Here is a 19,700-nt window from a genome sequence, read left to right as displayed (position 1 = left end):
ATGTATATTCGCCGTGGAAAAGGGGGCGTGCGTCGGATGGGGGACGTTATCTCCGTTATATGGGCGGATTGTGCTTCGTAGATTATCACCGGTACCACGCCACTTGACGCCATTACGGTACAGCGTTTCTCCCTCTTCCTTGATTTGTCCTCTCGCACATATATACTCTTCGCCAGAGATAAAACATCGGGTATATATACCGGCATGAAAGCGGGTCCCTATCGACCATTCCTCGATGACGGATAATCGTGTCTCGTCTCTTTAGAATATCGAATGGAGAAATTCTTGAAAAAAAAGAAATTCTTGAATATTAATGAAAAATAAATAATAATTCCAAAGTTCCATTTCGAATTCTCTGGGGAAGCTTTGCACTCTGATCTTCGAGATCCTTTTCACGGATCGGGGGATCTCGGGGATGCACGGGTCTGGAAGGCTGCGCAACCCCGAAACAAGGGGCAAAGATTTCGCCGGTTGACGGATGACGTGTACGCAAGTGGCGCGAGAGGAGGAGGAGGAGGAGGAGAAGTGGAGTGGAGTTGAGAGAGGAGTGAGAGAAAAGGGAGGGCGCAGGGTGGATTGGTACGAAGTTAGCTGGTTAACTCGACGAAACAACGGTAGCAAGTTAGCGCGAGAAGTTGGCGTCGGTTCGCACCACCGCGTCGTGAACCCTCTTCTCTCTCTTCGTGGAGGGGAGGGGAGGGCTCTAACTATTTCATTGTTTCATAATTGAAGCATTTGCGGTCTCACCGTTATGCATATATCTATTGGAGGGGTTGAAGCGTGAAAACGTGGCGCTGCTGGCTTGCGCTCAAACTTGCTTCGTTATTGAACCAGAACCGGGAAAGAGAGAGAGAGAGGAATCGTCTTGGAGAAATCGGGAGTGGATGACCGAGAGAGATCGTCATTCGTATTCGACGATGCGTCAAAGGTTGAAATTTTCTGTATAATTTAATTCAAGATGAATAATTCTCTGTTCTTTTTTTTTTAACAATATAAACAACCGCATTTTCGAATAACACGTTTACAAATTATTCGAACGGAATCGAATGAAGATTAATCACGCATCGGTAGGCGCAGCTAGAAGGGGATATATATATAATGTACCTGGCCCCGTCGGTATCATCATCAGCACGACACGACAACGAGTTTTTCCACTTGGTTACAGGTCGAACACGACAATAATAATAATAAAGTGGTGAACCGACGAATTGGCCGTGGTGGTGACACACGATCGCTCGATTTATGGAAATCGGTTTAACACTCGTCCCCTATATATATATATATTCCGCGTTAACGTAATACTCAGATTTGCATTTCGTTTCGCCCGTCCCGGCCAATTAAAATATATTCCGGTATTTATGTTCCATGAACTTGTTCGAATTCGTTCGAAGCATCTCCTCTTTATCTCAAAATTCGAGATTCTGAGCTCTTAGTGTCGAGACGAGTTTAAAATATTCGTTTCTTTTCTCTTTCTTAATATTCGTCACGAAGAATTATTATCTGAAATTTAAATATAGGGACTCGTTTCTTGTTGCAGAATTTTTAAAATTTACACGTGTATTAATTTTACATTTTATCGTAAAACACACGTTCGAAAAGAAAGATCAGGAAGCATCGTCCCTTTAAAATCATCCATGAATCCATCCATCCGCGTGGAACGTTAAAATTAGCGCAGCTGTGTTGCACGTGTGTTTACGCGTGTTTACGACGTTGCACGGGGAACAAGGGGATAGGTATTGGCCGGGTACCGTGCCTGAGATACGTAATCACCTTCGTGCACCTGACTGGACTCGGTGGAATAATTTTGCGGCGAAGATCATCTCGGTAATATAGATCCGGGGGTCGGCCAAAGCTTTCGCACGATCCCACGTTTTGCCACGCGTAAACAAAGGATTCAACGTCGTGAAATAAAAGGGGGAAATTCTGGAAAAATATAATTTTTGAAATTGAACGGGATGTACTATTGAAGAAATATTATTTTCAATTGTTTTATGATCTTTCGATAAGTGTTCGTTCGATCGAATAATTTATTCAGGTATAATGAGATATTGGAAATGAAATGGACGAAGAAGGGAAGTGAATTTTAGAGAAATTATTATTTTAAATCGCTTATTGCTTAGAAGAGCTTTAATATTTTCAAACTTTTGTCCATTTTTACACTCAACTTGTTCGGATGTATAGCGTTCCCCTGGGTGTATAGCAAATAACTGACTCTTGGAAAACTTTCATAATTAATTAATTAATTTTCCTTTCCCCCTCCCCTTTTATTCTTTCGCTCTTCTTTATTATTGATGCGATACGCTCAGCACACGCTTGTTAGAAAATAATTTGAAAAATTATCACTTGAAAAATTGCCCGAAATAATAATTTTAAATATTCTCAATCATTGCACTAATTATCTCTCTTTTCTTTTTTTAAATCTTTCCAATATTGTTAAAAAAAAAAAGAAATATTCCAAATATATATATATTTTTTCTTCAAAAAATAACAATGATTGGGTAATATTATACAAATTTTATCGAAACGAATTTACAGAAATCAAATCACACCTTGGCCATTTCGTTCCAATCCCGAATCGTCGATTCGATCCTCTAATTTCCCTCGTAGAAATCGCGAAACCACCTGTATGACGTTCCAGTTTCCATGCAGCGGACGGGTAATTCGCCGATTGTTTTAACCAAAATGGTGGAATTAATAGTCGCGTAGGAAAGGTTAGGTCGATTTATCTGTCAGACGATTCAATAAAGGCGTGGATGGCGCAATTATACGTACGTGTATAACGGAACGGTGCAATTTTCGGCTACTATAAACGAGAGAAAACTATTCCGATTTCTAAGGTTCATCCATTTAATATCGTTGTTTCGATTAATCATTAATCGAATTATTTTCCATCCTCTCCGATTAAAACAGTTATTTTCTTCTTCCATCATCTCGTTATATATTATAAAATTACATGAATAAATAGTTTGTTAATTATTATACTAATATTTATAATTGTAAATAAAATCGTGTACGAATTTTATTGAAAATAAATTATATTGTAGTTTTTAAATTAATTATATAGTATAGTATTCGTAAAGTACAAACAAATTTGTATAGAATGTAATTTGATTGAAAAAGAGGGGAAAATATTCTCTCATTTTCGAAAAAGAAAAAAGAAAAAGAAAGATAGAGAGAGAGGAATTATTATATATCTTCTTTCGAATATTTTAATCACGGCACAGGTATTAATCACGAAACCGTTGTACCACGTACCATTTATTAAGTCCCGATGCATTATTGCCGTGGCATTAGCGCGGCGACTAGAAATGAGGAAGATTAATTAATCCTGTAGGAAACGGGTAGGTAGGACATGATACACAGAGCGGCCGCAGCGCGGGGAATCGTTAGCGCATAATCCTAAACTATTCTCAATAGCTGGAACTTGCAGTATGCGAGTATGCCAAAGTGGTGGTTGTAGGGGCGTGCATTAGCGGATTAACATTTCCAGCCAATTGGTACGCGCGATTGACGATCCCCTTTTTTTTTTTCCTAATAATCGCCATTTCGTTTATTAGAAAAAGAGAAAGAAGACGGGCGTTGAACGGTTAAGAATGATAATTTCTCGTGGAGAAAAAACGAGGAGTGTGTACTTTGGCTAATTTTTACAATCAATTAATTAATCTACGATTACTAAATTAAATGCGTTTGAAAATTTTCTTGTTCATTGTCATCTTTATTGTTCTTATTCTTGTTGCTATTTCACAATCGGGATTTTCTATCGAGAGGCGTCCCCGATATTTGCATATTTTCATTTGAGCGTTCTAACACCGATGAATATATATATGGAATATTCGATATTGATCGATTAATTGATATTTCTGATCGATTTGATCCTCCCTCCCTCGAAGATATTTTAATATACATTACCGTGTAACTCGCGGGGAATATTCAAGTTTGTTAGAAAAGAAAATTTGCATGTAAAGCGAGGGTTTAGCATATTCTTAACTAGCAAATTAAGCAAGGCTTTGCGGCGGAATTTTATCCTCGAAAAAATAGAGGGCGAGGGGGGGAGAGGGGAGGGGGCGAGCAAACTAAAGAAATATGTAGATTCTCGGGCGAAGGAAGTGGAATTTAATTAAAAATATGAGGGGGAAATTACGAAATAAAAAAAAAATAAATTCAGTATCCATTTCGAGATCGAGATTGGAATAGAACTGGAAATCGACGGCCAAATTTCGAATTAAATATTGTTTACCAACGTCGTTCCTTAAAAATATTCCTTAAAATTATCTTAAAGATCTTAAAGATTCGAAAAACAACAACTTCTTATTGGGAATTAATCGATCCCTGATACGCGTCAATTCTCCACTCGCCACTCCACTTTAATCCCGCTAAACCGGCCCTGCGGAAACAACGACTACGCCAAGAAATTAATTCCCCAAATAGCCGTTACCCTGCTCCCCTCCCCTCCCCTTAGCAGGACACCGTGATCGAAGATACACAGAACGACCGCAACGCGGGATCGTTAGTGTAAAATCCTAAACTATCTTCAATAACCGAGCCATACTCGCGGCCGTACGAAAGCAAAGTGGTAGTATACGAGTATGGAAGCGACGCATTAGTGAATTAGCGTTTCCTGCCGTTGCAATCAAGGTAATGCGCCGCTACGGCACGTGCTACGAGCCTCTGTCTCTCTCTCTCTCGCTCCCTCCCTCCCTCCTTCCCTCCCTCTCTCTCTCTCTGTTCGACGATTCTCTCGTCGGTGCGCGCGGATAACCGCCGCTGCTGCTCTCCGCCTTTCCCCGTGTATACACCGTGTATCCCGAGACAATTAATAATTCAAGATCTTGGAAGGATTGAACAGGCCCGTTTAACGGGGAACGAGACCCTTCCACCGATTCCCGATTGCTTATCCCGGATTAATAAGTGACTTCGGATGCCTCCCTAATTGCCGATCTCTGATAGGTTGAATAGATCGATTCCAACTGTTGTATTGGCTCGTGGAATTCGTATGCCGGAAGAATTAGGGTGGAGGAAGGTTAATAACGAAGGAAGGAATATTTCCTTTAATGGGAGATAATCGATATCGATGTTTTTAAGTGGCGATTAAATACGGGATTGATTTTTAATTTTCCATGCTTTCGAAGATTATATACTTTGAGCATTTTAGCAATTGTTGGGAGAGAGACGAAGGATGATGTATTTTGATTAAATTAAATTAAAAATGTAAAAATGTATCATTGGGATTATTTTCTTGTTGAAAATTTCTTTGGAAGAGAAATGTTAAGCGTAGGAGAATTGTAAGACGATGCGAAACGCGACGATGTAATTACTCGAAAGGTAAGCAAACTCTCGCAACGAGTATTCTGTGGCAATCGTATGCGCGCGCAGCCGCGACTAACTTCAAGCGGTTGTCACTTCGAAGATGTGTACCGGTGATCGCGTTCCGACGTTTTCGTGATTTTCGTAGGGGAAATTCTTAGTGTTTTCCTAAAATGTTTTGTGAAGTGTTGGTGTTTACCGTTTTGTTTAGTATTTGTGCGCCCAAACAGATGTCGATTCAACAAGAACAAGGCGGAATATTAAGGTACGATTGATATTCTTATGCAGCTTTGTTCCATGTCTTTCTCTTTCGCGTCTTCTTTGCAACGTGCCCGTATAGGTTAGATTTTAGAACTTTCGCGATTCGTATTTATTAGCAACGTTATTAATCCGTTGTTTCTTACTCGATTCCTTGATCAATTATATCTTACGAATCGCATAAGATCATAAGTGACGAGAGGAGGAATCGTATTTTCACGTTGTTGATAAATACATATTCCATTCGATGGAATGAAAAAGAAGAAGGGAAAAAAGATTCGTTTCGCGTTGCGCACAACCGGACACTGATTGAATTTCGCGTTTGTCAAAGTGCACAATGTATGAGAGTTTTTTTTTTTTTTTTTTTTTTTTCACTTGAAAAACTTTAAACGTTCTAGAATTCAAATCGTTTTCAGAAATCCGTGGTTCAATCAACAAAACGTTTATAAACGTCGAAGCCGTAAAACTTTACGGATCACGAACTTTTCGCGGCGTTGATCTCTTTCATTGCATCGCGTCCAATATGTGCACTTTCAATTTCTCTGAAAATTCTCTTACGCCCGTTATTATTTTTCCAATCGTACGTACGTTTGGTAAAAATAATTTTTACCAAAATCTCACATGGAAAATTAATCTTCGAATTAAAAATTAAAAAGTAGAATAATTTTATCACGCGTCAAATTACCGAACGAATCATCGACGAACTCGACAAGAGTCTTTCTCTCTCTCTCTCTCTACGAATCCATCAATTATCACGAATTTCGCTCCAATTTCAAATAATTCCATTACATCCTCGATCCGTTTTTACAAAATTCTAATATTCGGATCCGTTCGCTCTTTATTCGCATTTATTTTTCTTTTTTTTCGAAAATAGTCGAAAGTGAACGTATCAACCGTGACGCTCGCGCCGAGTTAGGCGCGAGAGAGCGACATCCATTATTTCCGATCTCCATTCTCAGCCCTCCCCCTCCCCCTCCCCCTCCCCGCGGTAAGAGTGCTCGAACGCGAATTCATTGTTATCACTTGTCGTTTCCGTAATCACTTTGCGCCCATCTCTCGTCCATCGAGCCGAACACTGTCCGTCCGCGCGACTGAAACGCGTCGAATAATTTCACCGAGTGACGGCCAGTCACGGTTGACGCGCGGGTCCACTGGCGTTTTCAAGTTGTTTCAATGGTTCCAACGGCGTGTTCATCGCCATTTTTCCCTCCCCGCATCATCTTTCCATTTAACCCGACGATTAAGGCGCACGATTTCCATCCGTCGATATCTCTCGTTTAGATTCGTTTAGATTGATTTTTCTTTTTTTAATAATAATTATTTTATACTAGCAACGATATAATATATTATTATTTAAATATGTGTCAATTTTTCTTTTTCAAATTGTACTATACATTTCTAATATTTAGAATTTTATTATTGGAAAATTGATTGTGATGTTGAAAAAGAATCAAGATCAAGATGATTCCTTCGCGAAAAAATATGAAAAATGGCGACAAAACTATTTTTCCAAATCGTTCGTACGGATGGAATTGGGTTATTCGAATCGATGTTCGATCACGCATACCGAGTTTTTCCTCCTTTGAGCTAATCGAGCTTTAAAGCACGCTCGAGAACTGGGGAGGGAAGGGGGGAACGAATACAATCCCCCCTTAACATTAATTCGAAGCGAAACGAGATACGCGCGAATGATCGCGGGTACACGAAAATCGATGAAAAATTGAATTGGTTTGAAATCGTTTGCTTTTATCAGGGGCGGGTGGTTGTTCGTTGTTCGCGCGTTGGAAATATATTGCGCTCTCTCTCTCTCTCGGTGTGTTTAAGCTCTTCGAGTAGGGGCGCGAGAGATGAAAAGGGGTGAAATTTAGTTGGAATTAAAAGGGCGAGCGGTAGATGTTTTATACGCGTAAAAAACGGGTAAATACGCGTTTCGTTGTTTATTATCGATCGAAAATCCGGACGATATATATATTTTGGCCGGCCAATAGTTTGGCACGTATGATGAAGTTTCGTGGCTTCGACGATTTATGGAACGCTGTTTGTGTAAAGAGAATTTGTATTCAGTTTATAAATTATTTCCAGTAATTATGCCGTTCCAAGTTGCGGCGGTGATAATCCTCGGAATTCTTGACAGCTGTTCCCCTCGCTAATGGCCAGCTGTAAACCATTCGGATACAGGAACGGTGTCCGTTTTTATCTCGATGGCTCTTTGAAAATTGTAGGATGTATTTTCGAAAGTTTGCGTCCCATTTGTTGTGAGAAATACGAGAAAAGAGGAGAGAATGGTATCAGTTTGATGGTATCTGGGATGAAGAGGGATGATATATTAAAGTTTGTAGTCATCGTATATACGATGGTAATATATTCGTCAAACGTGTGATGATCGAGCAAATCTCTGAATGAATGCCAGCGCGAAGTCATTGCGAAAATATTTGCCGTTTTTCCAAGTTTCTTCAGTCCGCCCGCCAAAAACTGTCATCACGTTGCAATCGTGAATTACTTCCCCCGAGCTATAATTCAAATTTCGTACGAGTTTCTCGGCTTAGAAGATGATACAAAGTAAACTTCGAATTCTCATCCTCGTTTTTCGATCGTAAATCCATTATATTCTCTGGCGAATATAAATATCTTGAAACGTTTCGAATAAATTTTCGAGAAAATTTTTCAAAATTCGTTAAATTCTTGCACAAGTTTCAATTTTAATGGAAATGATCATTCGAGGTTTTCAATTTTCCAAATTTCCAAAATTCACTAAATTCCTATCGCGAATATAAGTCTCGGTTTCAATCAGTGGAAATGATCATTAATCATTAAAATGTTTCGACAATCAGGAAATCTGCATTCCTAATAAATTTTTGTTAAATAACAAGAAACTCGAAAACTTTCAAATCTCTGAAATTCAGATTGCCAATTTTCCAAATTTCCAAAATTCTAAATTTTGGATATCAAAAGTTTCAATTTTAATCCCTAGAAATGATCAATCGTCGAGAGATTTATTAAAATGATTCGACAATCAGGAAATCTCCATTTCTAATAAATTTTTAATAAACTTCCAAATCTCTGAAATTCAGGTTTCCAATTTTCCAAATTTCCAAAATTCTAAATTTTGGAAATTTCTACCATAAGTTTCAATTTTAATCCCTAGTGAAAATGATCAATCGTCGAGAGATCTATTAAAATGATTTGACGATCAGGAAATCTGCATTTCTAATAAACTTTTAATAAACTTCCAAATCTTTGAAATTCAGATTTCCAATTTTCCAAATTTCCAAAATTGAGAAATTTTTACTATATGCACAAATTTCAATTTTAATCCCTAGGAATTGATCAATCATCGAGGGATCTATTAAAATGATTCGATGATCAAAAAATCTGCACTTCTACTAAATTTTTAAATAACAAAAAATTTGAAAACTTTCAAATCTCTAAAACTCAGATTGCCAATTTTCCAAATTTCTAAAATATCAAAAATTCTAAATTTTAGATATTCCTATTACAAGTGGAAATGTTCAATTCTAAATTTTGGAAATGATCAATCGTCGAGAGATCTGTTGTTCGATCCTGTTCAGAAAATCTGCATTTCTAATAAACTTTTAATAAACTTCCAAATCTCTGAAATTCAGATTTCCAATTTTCCAAATTTTCAAAATTCTAAATTTTGAATATTCCTACCACAATTTTAATCTCTAGAAATGATCAATTGTCGAAAGATCTATTAAAATGATTCGATGATCAGGAAGCTCTACATTCCTAATAAATTTTTAATAAACTTCCAAATCTCTGAAGCTCAGATTTCCAATTTTCCAAATTTCCAAAATTTAGAATTTTGGAAATTCTTACTATACGCACAAATTTTAATTTTAATTCCCTAGTAGAAATGATCAATCGTCGAGGGATCTGTTAAAATGATTCGACGATCAGAAAATCTGCATTCCAAATCCCTGAAACTCAGATTTCCAATTTTCCAAATTTCCAAAATTCTCAATTTATATATATTCCTACCACAAGTGGAAACGTTCGATTCTAACTTTCGAAAATTCCCACCAATCATATCTAACAAAGTTTCACTTTCAACCCTTTAACGAAAACCTATCATCGAGGATCGATCATTAAAACGACTGGACGATCATAAATATCACAAAGATCGAAATGGATTTCGTTAAACGTTCGATCCCCTCCCTCGGCTAGGTCCCTCGCGCGTTCCCTTTCGACCCGTCCGGAAGAGGGCTGGGGAGGGGGGGAGATGGGTTCACGCACGAGCGAGGAGGGAGGCGCGCGGATTTACGAGCCACTAGACGGCCAACGTTCAGACACGCGTTTACCAGTGACCGAATCGCTCCTATCTGCGTATACGCGTCGCGGCGCCGACACAATGGGGAGATTACAGGTCCACCCTGTCCGCTACATCAAGCACGAAGATGGTGGAGGATCCGTGCGCGAGCAGGATACGTGGAAAAATCACCACCACGTGGATTTCCACTCTTCCCCTAATCCTCCCCTTCCTTTTCTCTCTCCTCCCAACGTGGCGGGTGACCCGCAATGGTGGTGGCAGCCACCTTCCCAATTTTATCTCTCGAATTCAGCTCGATCGCGCTTTGCTTCCGGAATTCGAGGGTAATCTCTGCTCTTACCTGACGAAGTCGGCCATGCGCCGTCTCGATATCGAACGAAGCACGCTGAGATTCGTTTGATAGGATGCAAAAAAAGTTTTTCTCCCTTCCCAGATTCGTGAAAGAGATCGAGGAATATTTAAAAAAAATTTTCTCGAATAGATAGAATTTTGATTAGACGTGCATATAAATGTCGATGTAGCTACGTATATTTGAGAATATTTTAGAGAAATTAAAATTAGATAGAATTTTAATTAGACATATATATAAATATCCATCAACTGTGTAGCTACGTATATTGCAATTTGAGAATATTTTAGAGGATAAATAAATTTTATTTATTTCTTGGCTGACTATACTAATGCCAAGTTCTTAATGCTTAATAGTTGTTAATTTACATTCTTTACGATAAAAATTATTAATATTTATATATTAGATTATTCGTTTTCTATGAATCATTCGTGTATTTCCAATTCCAGTATCAATCTTTTCAAAGAATCAATTACTCAATTATATTTATATATTAGATTATTCGTTTTCTATGAATCATACTACTTTCCAAATCAATTACATTTACAATACAATTATATTTTTATATATATTTATTTATTATTATATTTATACATTAGATTATTCGTTCTCTATGAATCATTCATGTATTTCCAATTCCAGTATCAACCTTTCCAAAAAATCAATTACACAATTATATATTTATATATATTTATCTATTATTATATTTATATATTATATATATTTATATATTAGATTCGTTCTCTATGAATCATTCATGTATTTCCAATTCCAGTATCAATTACATAATTATATATTTATATATATTTATCTATTATTATATTTATATATTAGATTATTTCTTCTCTATGAATCATTCGTGTATTCCAATTCCAGTATCAATCTTTCCAAAAAATAAATGACACAAGTATATATTTATATATATTTATTTATTACTATATTTATATATTATATATATTTATTTATTACTATATTTATATATTATATATATTTATATATTAGATTATTCGTTTTCTATAAATCATTCGTGTATTTCCAATTCCAGTATCAATTACACAATTATATATTTATATATATTTATCTATTATTATATTTATATATTAGATTATTCGTTCTCTATGAATCATTCATGTATTTCCAATTCCAGTATCAACCTTTCCAAATCAATTACACAATTATATATTTATATATATTTATCTATTATTATATTTATATATTATATATATTATATATGTTATATATGTTATATTATATATATTATATATATTTATATATTAGATTATTCGTTTTCTATGAATCATTCATGGATTTCCAATTCCAGTATCAATCTTTCCAAAAAATTAATTACACAATTATATATTTATATATATTTATCTATTATTATATTTATATATATTTATATATTAGATTCGTTCTCTATGAATCATTCATCTATTTCCAATTCCATATTAACCTTTCCAAATCAATTACACAATTATATATTTATATATATTTATCTATTATTATATTTTTATATTTATATATTAGATTATTCGTTCTCTATGAATCATTTATGTATTTCTAATTCCAGTATCAATCTTTCCAAATCAATTACACAATTATATATTTATATATATTTATCTATTATTATATTTATACATTAAATTATTCGTTTTCTATGAATCATTTCCAATTCCAATATCAATCTTTTCAAAAAAATCAATTACATTTCCCTATTTTTCTTCGATCTCCCCCTCCTCTATCCCATCGTACACGATCACAAGTTCGCGATGCGCGACGACAGTCGGGCACGGGGTTGAGCATTTACATGTATCGGGGCGTGAGAAACGATAGATCGGAAAGTATGCGGCCGTGTATTCGAGTCGAGTCGGTTCGAGATGTACCGAAGGAACAGACAAGCGATCACGTCTCCTTCCCTTCACCCTCCCTCGAAGCGTGACTATATATCGACGGGGACGCTGCTCTTCTTTCCTACCACCCTGTGTCGCGTGCACCCCGCCTTGTTATTGGATTTGTTTTTCAAAACTTTTCAAATTCGACCCAGCGAATGCGTCTGGCACGGAACGTGCCGTGTATATATATATATATATATATGTGTGTGTGTGTACAATTTTTGAACGATGCAGAGAGGATTTCCTCCTCCTTGGATACAACTTGATCTTGTCGGATCCGCTTTGTTAGATCGAAATTTTAAAAGAATAATAATAATAAGATTGGTCGTTGTTAATAATTTTCGATGATAATCAAATGAATATCTCGTGAAAGGATTTCAAAGGGAAAGTTTCTTTACGAAAGAATCTCGGATAAGAAAGTTTGGATATTTTATTAAAATTTACTCGAGGAGTTTTTTCCTGACGACAACAGCAGTTTTCATTACGAGAAAATCGCTGCCGACCGAATAACCGAATTTTTCATTCCCTCTTCCTGCAAAATGAACACGCGTTTTATTCCGTGTTTCGAGCGGTGTTTGAGCAACAACAAACTGTGCTGCCGGTTTATATGAATAGATGCGCGCGGAGAGGGAGGGGAGGTATGGATGGATAACCGGTGGCGCTGCTCATGTAAGCGGCGCCCCAATGTTTCCCCTTGTCAGCGATAAAATCGACAGTGTATGCAACAGTGTTGCAGAGCTTACTTACGCGCGTGTTGGTGCTCGCTTTTTGCAACAAACACCACCTGTGATTGTGATCAATGAACCTCTCTCTCCTTCCTCTCCCAAACGTGAAATCAATGATTTCGTAAATCTTTAAACACCATTTCCATCATGCGAGAATAGAATTTGGAAATGGATTAAAGAAAAAATACGAGAAACTCTTCCCTTTTTTCGTTCTTACATCCCTCTTTTCGATTTCTTAATCGCTCTCTAAAGCTAACCTAAAACTTTGATTTGCTCGGTTTGCCTTTTTCAATGGGGTTGTAAAAAAAGGAAGGAAAGAGAGAGAGGGAGGGGAAAAATCAACGAGCTCCACCTCATTATCGGGATAAGTGACTTTTGTCGTGTCACCGAGCACTTGGCTCGTTCGATGTATATTAAAGGGGTTAGCCGGGTTAAAATTGCCAGTTTAAAGAGCGTTAAGGAAGAACAGGAAAAGTTGTTTGTTAGCGATTTAAATGCCCGTGATTAATGACCGCCTCGTTCGTTCTTTTCTAAATCTGGTAATCTGATTTTAACGAACGAGGATGGGGAAAAATTCGTTGGTGAAAGAAAAAAGAAATGGCCTTTTGTCACTGTTATTTATTAACAGTGATCGAGAAATGAGGTAATCGGAGGCAGCGTTAATTAATTCCTCTCTCTCTCAATTTTCTTAGCGATTAAGTTTAAAATTACTTTTTTCTTTTTTTATAAGCTGGATAAGCTTGCTTTCTCGAGAAGAATACGAGAAATCTTATATTATATTATATAAGAAATTATAAACTTTAAAGAAAACTCTAGACGAACATGGAAACAGCATGTACAGTTTTTAAATTAAATAACAATTATAGATTATAACATAGAATTGTTATTAAATAAAAAAAAATATAGGATTTCATTAATCAAAATCGATTACAGATATCAGAATGAATGAACGCTAATAAAAAATACTGCGTTTTCTTTTTTTTTTTTATCTTCGAATTTGACGTTTTCTCGGAAAGGAGTCATCGAGAAATTTGTTGGATTCGGAAGATAAAATCGACGTTCGATTTCTGAAAACATTGATTTTGTTTAAAAAAAAAAAAGAAAGTAGAAAATTGAATAAAATAAACGAAAAAGGGAATTAAAGTTAATCTGGGTTAATTATTCTGGTTTATTTTAATTATATTTCATCTCTCGGGGATGAGAAAGTATCTCAGAGGCGGAGATATTCTTCTTCGTGTTTATGATATTAATTTATTATTTTTGTCCGTTTCCCTATTTTCGAAGAAAGTATTTTTAATTAAGGAAAATAAAGAGGGATTTTTGTTTCGAGTTGTTGTTCTATAATGTTGTTATTTTTAAACTTGTTTAACGGAGAAATTGTTTTACTGTCCTCGATCCTTTTTTCGGCCGGGGAGAAGTGAAATTAAATTCTTCTGCGCACAGATTTCTTTATCGCGAAAGCCGTTTTTTAAGACATTTTTTTTTTTCTTTTTTTTTAATCCAACTATCTCCACGGGATGCAGAATCTTAAATTTCCTTTCTTCCTGTCCTTTTTGTTCCTTTTTAACATTTCCAACTCGTCGATGATTCTATTTTATTCCCACTTATGATGAAATTTTATCGTATATCACATTTTCTATTTTTCCTTTCCTTTTTTTTTTCTTAAAAATAAAATAAAATAATATATATATATATATATATATATATATATATATATATATATACATTGAAACGCATTTCACGTTACGATAAACTTTCTCAACGTAGATATAAATATTGGATGGAAATATTCCCTGGAAATTTCTCCAATTCTTCCATTCTCAAAGCTACAAATTTAAAACTTTAGATTCGTTCGCCACATACGTTTCAACTGCTGAACTTTCTAAAATCTCTCGTGATATAATTTTGTCCAGAAGAAAAGTTAAGGGAGGTTAAGTTAAAGTTGAGAATAGACAGTGTATAAAATATCCCAAGATTCAAATCGATCCTCTAATTATCAGTTATCTGTCCAAACTAATCTCAAACAGTCTTCGAACTTGCTGCAACCTAATATTTTAACAGAATATCATTTTAATTCCATCTAAACTTCGAATTCGAGAGCTCTCCTCCCTGCAAATAATTTTCAATTCGAGGATCCAAAGATAATTTCAAAATTCGCTCCAAATTTCTTTCAGTTCCACAATTCGGATTCCAATAAAAATCTACGTCAATTTTCAACGATATTCTACCAGTCCATTGAAAATCAAAGCAAAAAGGGAAAAAAAATTCTTCCAGAGCAAAAGATCCCGATCCAGATTCCTTCCAGTTAATCGCGGATCGCGTTAGAGAAGCGTGCTCGCGCTTTTTAATCTCGTCGGCTATTTTTATTCTATTTCTTTCTCTCTTTCTTTCTTTTCTTCCTTCCCTCCCCCCGTCCCCGGCCGGATAATGGAAAAGTCGGATTGCGAGGAGCAAACAACACAAGAGGAGGAGGGGGGAGAAGGAAGGAAGGAAGGAAGGAAGGTTCAGGATAGGGGGAACAGGATAAAAACGAAGCTACAATTGAGCAATCTCATGATTGGAGACCTTCCGTGAGAGAGGCTGCATAAGGTCTGTGCTCGGTGTCCTGTTAGATAAATCCGTCCAATCCTCCAAGGAACGCCGCTCCCTGTTTATTCGCCGCTTTTTCCTTGATTTCACCAACGAACAGAAGAGGGGAGGGGAAGTGAAACGCGATTTCCTTCGAACTCTGACCTCCTCTTAAGGCGTCGATACTCGATCGATCACCTTTCGTCGATTAATATCTTCGTTATCGATCGAGAAGAGGAATTGAAAGTTGTGTCTCGTCGATAATAATCGTTGATGGAATTGGAGGGATTTTTGTTTTCTTTTGGAATATTAGAAATTTTGGAAATTTATAGATGATGGATCGAGTTTAATTGTAGTTAATTGGTAAGTTTATGGGTTTATCGTTACGTGGAATCGAAATGGCATGGATTCACGAGACAAGCTTCCATCGTCCTGAATATTCATTATTTTATTAACGTAGAAGTATTACAACGAGCCTCCTTCTCCACCTAAAACTGCATTAATTAATTAATACGCGTACACAATTTGATCCAATTGATATCCTTGTTGAATTTTAACCTTTAAACAAAGATTTAATTAGTCAAACACAAAATGTAACAATGTTTCTGTAATATTATTTATCGATATAATAGCTGCAAATTAATCATTTAAATGATAATGAATCCTCTTAGAAATATTCAAATATTATCTCAATATCTCTCTGAGATATTACTGAAATTACTATGACCAATAAAAAAAAAAAAAACATATTTTTATAAGTTCAGAGAGCAGAAACGAAACGAACTTTATTTCTTTATAAAAAGAATTCAATCCAGAATCATACTTTACTTTAAATAGCAAAAGGGTCAAAAGTTTTAAATTTTGCTATGATAAATTTAAAAAAAAAAAAAAAATAAATAAATAAAACAAACTTTTCGAATAAATTTTTCCTCATGATTTTTATACTCTTCTTATTCTTATTCCCACATTCTTGTTTTTGCATTACGTACGCGAAACATATTAGCTATATCTCGTAATACACAGCGAGATACTCTTATCTTATCTGATCCGAAACGATTTCTTTCATCTTTTTCTTTCCTTCGATGCAAGTATATCTATATACATATATATCTACATATATACATCGAGTATCGGCATATCACGTGTAATATTAATCGAGTGTACGCTGCGAATGATTAAATTAATTAGATTTAATCAATGATTTTGGGCACACCGCGACGCGATAACAAGTCTCGCTTGTTAATACTAATCGTCGATTATTTATTATTTCGATAGCGCTTAGTTGAACGGTGATTGGAAATAATTGATTAATATCCATGGATTGTTGCCTCGTAATCAATATTCGATTCAAACTCGTTTCTCAAAGTTACTTCCAATTAAACCCACCCTTGTATCAACATGATAAAAATACATGTCAAAGGGGGAGGATTATAACGAGAGTTGTCGAGTTTCTTTTTTCAATTCTATCTTTCGTACCTAATTAATTTTTGGACAAAAGATCGAATAAACCACCCACGGATTTAATTACCATCCTTGTGTAATATATTGGGTTGGCAACTAAGTAATTGCGGATTTTTTTTAGAAAATCAAAGACAATTTTTTCATGGAACTATATAACTTTATTCTGTAATGCGTTGCCCATTTTGATCAATGACCTTTCGCCATCTTTCAGGCAGCATCATAATCCCACGTTCATAAAACTTGTGGTTTTTATTAGCAGAAAACTGAATCAGGTACGATTTGATATCATCATCGTTATTGAAATTTTTATCATTCGAGGAGTTTTGTAAAGATCGAAACAAAAAGTAATCGGATGGTGCAAGGTCAGGACTATATGGTGGATGTGGCAAAACGTCCCAACCAAGTTCCAATAATTTTTGCCGAGTGACTAAAGATGTGCGTGGCCTTGCATCGTCATGATGGAATACAACACCTTTTCGATTTGTCAATTCGGGCCGCTTTTCTTCAACTGCATTGTTTAATTTCGTTAGTTGTTCGATGTAGACAACAGAATCGATCGTTCGGTTGGATGGTAAGAGTTCAAAATAGACAATTCCTTCGTAATCCCACCAAACTGATAACAAAACCTTCTTTCGACGAATACCAGCTTTTGATGTTGTTCGAGCTGGTTCACGTGGCCTGCTCCACCATCTTTTCCGCTTGATATCGTTGTAAACAACCCATTTTTCATCGCCAGTTATCGGTCGTTTTAAAAATGGATCATTTTCATTACGTTTCTTTAGCAAATCGCAGCTGTTAATGCGTTGCGTTAAATGCTTTTCCTTCAGTTCGCGAGGAACCCATGTATCGAGTTTTTGAACATAGCCAAGTTGTTTTAAGTGGTTTTCAATGCATGTATGCGATACATGAAGCTTCTTTGCAATCTCACGAGTTGTGACGATCCGAATCGATTATTGCTTTGATTAGGTCGTCATCAACTTCAACTGGATGACCAGAGCGTTTTTCATCTTTGAGTGAAAAATCACCAGAACGAAATTTGTCAAACCAATTTTGACACTGCCGTTCTTTTAAGGCTTCGTTGCCATAAACAGCGCATAACTTTTTGCGAGCTTGCGATGCGTTTTTCCCTTTACGAAAATAAAAAAGCAAAATACGACGATAATGTTCCTTTTGATTTTCCATTTTTCAACAAACGCCAAACGAAAACTAAGCAACCGATCAAAAAACTTTTTTTAGTGATTGACAGCTGAATTGCCAACTATCAAATAACAAAATTTTACATTTGGACTACGCCAGCAAACCTAAAAATTCAACTGAAGCCATCTATGAGTGAAATCCGCAATTACTTAGTTGTCAACCCAATATATTAAAAATTTAATATCATTCGATATTATTTAAAACGATTTCTAGTGCGAATAACAACTCGATAATCCGTTTAATCCATTTGATCCAAATGGTATCGAAAAGAAGATGGTCGGAGAGAAAAACGATCTCTTCGCATGCATCCGCACAATGAGAACGGTAATAACAGTTAAACTCGAGCGTCCAACAAACAGGATCTCGAGTAATTTTCCACCGGTGATCATGACTCTTACGACATTGGCTCCATTCCACCAGGGGGTCGCCCGAAATAAAAAGATTTTCAATGGGCAAGGGAGGAGGAGGGCGGGTGTAATAAAGAAATACAACGAGATTTATCGCCCTCGTAAAACGCTTCGAGAGAGATCTCTTCGTCATCGCGGCCAAAAGGTTTCGCCACTCCGATTTTTCCGTTCCGTTCGAATTTTATATTATTCCACTTGTTGTTCCGATACGGCGTGATTGATTAATTCCTCGTGAAAAAGGAGAAGAGGAGGAAAACGTGCCGTGTTATCCGAGGCTGCTCGATATTTAAAAGTGGAACGAGGTTGTTACAGATACGACGGGTATTTTTGTCTTTTCCGTTTTTATTTTTCTTCTTCCTCTTCTTGTTTTAATTATAGTAATTTTTCTCCTCCTCCTCCTCCTCCTTCTCCGGTTTAAAATGGAAACGGTGTATCGCACGGACACGCTTTGCATCGCGATGAGAAGACGAGTCTCGGATTCTTTTCCTTTCAATTTTAAAATTAAAATCTCCTCCAACGATCGACTACTTAATTCGAAACAACTTTTTCTTCCAAAAACACTTTAATTCGTCACGATTCGAAAAATTTCCTTTCATGGAGGTTATATTGTCGGATACATAATGGCCAATCCATCCCCCTACCCTCCGATCCTGACCTGCGCTCGCCGTTAATCAGTAATTAATTAGCCATTGGCCATTGGATAACCTGTGTCGTTCGTTACCTAATGTTTTTCCATGTAAATGCCATCGTTTATACATATACCGAAAAATACACAACACGGGTACGTGAAATTACACGCGTACGATTATACGCGTATCTCGAATCACCGTGGAATTAGAGAGCTTCGAAACCAGCCTCGTTTTTCGCCTATTTTCCGCCGCGATATCGCCGAACGTTATATATACCGCCCCTCCCCCTCCTCCCTTCGAAGCTGAACGTATAGCAGTAATACATTAGCAAAGCCCGCGCAATGGGCATTTGCATGATCGCGCGACGTTTATTCGGATTTGTAATCACTTACGAGATCCCCCTCCAAACGAAACTCATCCCTGGAATTATTCGATTCACAATAATCCCCGTCCCTCGATTCGAGTTGTTTCATCGCAATGGAATCGAGATCGTTTATAAAACGGCGTCAATTATTTATGTTTCTTTGTTACTTCGTTTCGAAGAGAGGAAGTAACAAAGTAAGTTTGGAAAAGGTTTCGATCACGAACGATGAAACGAATAAACGAGAAGAAGAAGAAG

The 19,700-nt window shown here is 36.4% G+C and overlaps 1 protein-coding gene across 24 annotated transcripts in view; it reads left to right on the top strand.

The window, feature by feature from the left end:
* The window catches only part of LOC409780 (CUGBP Elav-like family member 2), a 458,105-nt gene that overhangs the window by 47,086 nt on the left and 391,319 nt on the right, over window positions 1–19,700 (top strand). The window lies entirely within an intron of this gene.

Source organism: Apis mellifera, linkage group LG1, assembly GCF_003254395.2.
Source record: "Apis mellifera strain DH4 linkage group LG1, Amel_HAv3.1, whole genome shotgun sequence".
In the NCBI taxonomy this organism is placed as follows: domain Eukaryota; kingdom Metazoa; phylum Arthropoda; class Insecta; order Hymenoptera; family Apidae; genus Apis; species Apis mellifera.
Note: the sequence above shows the minus strand (reverse complement) of the source record. Positions and strands in the feature narration are given on the sequence as shown.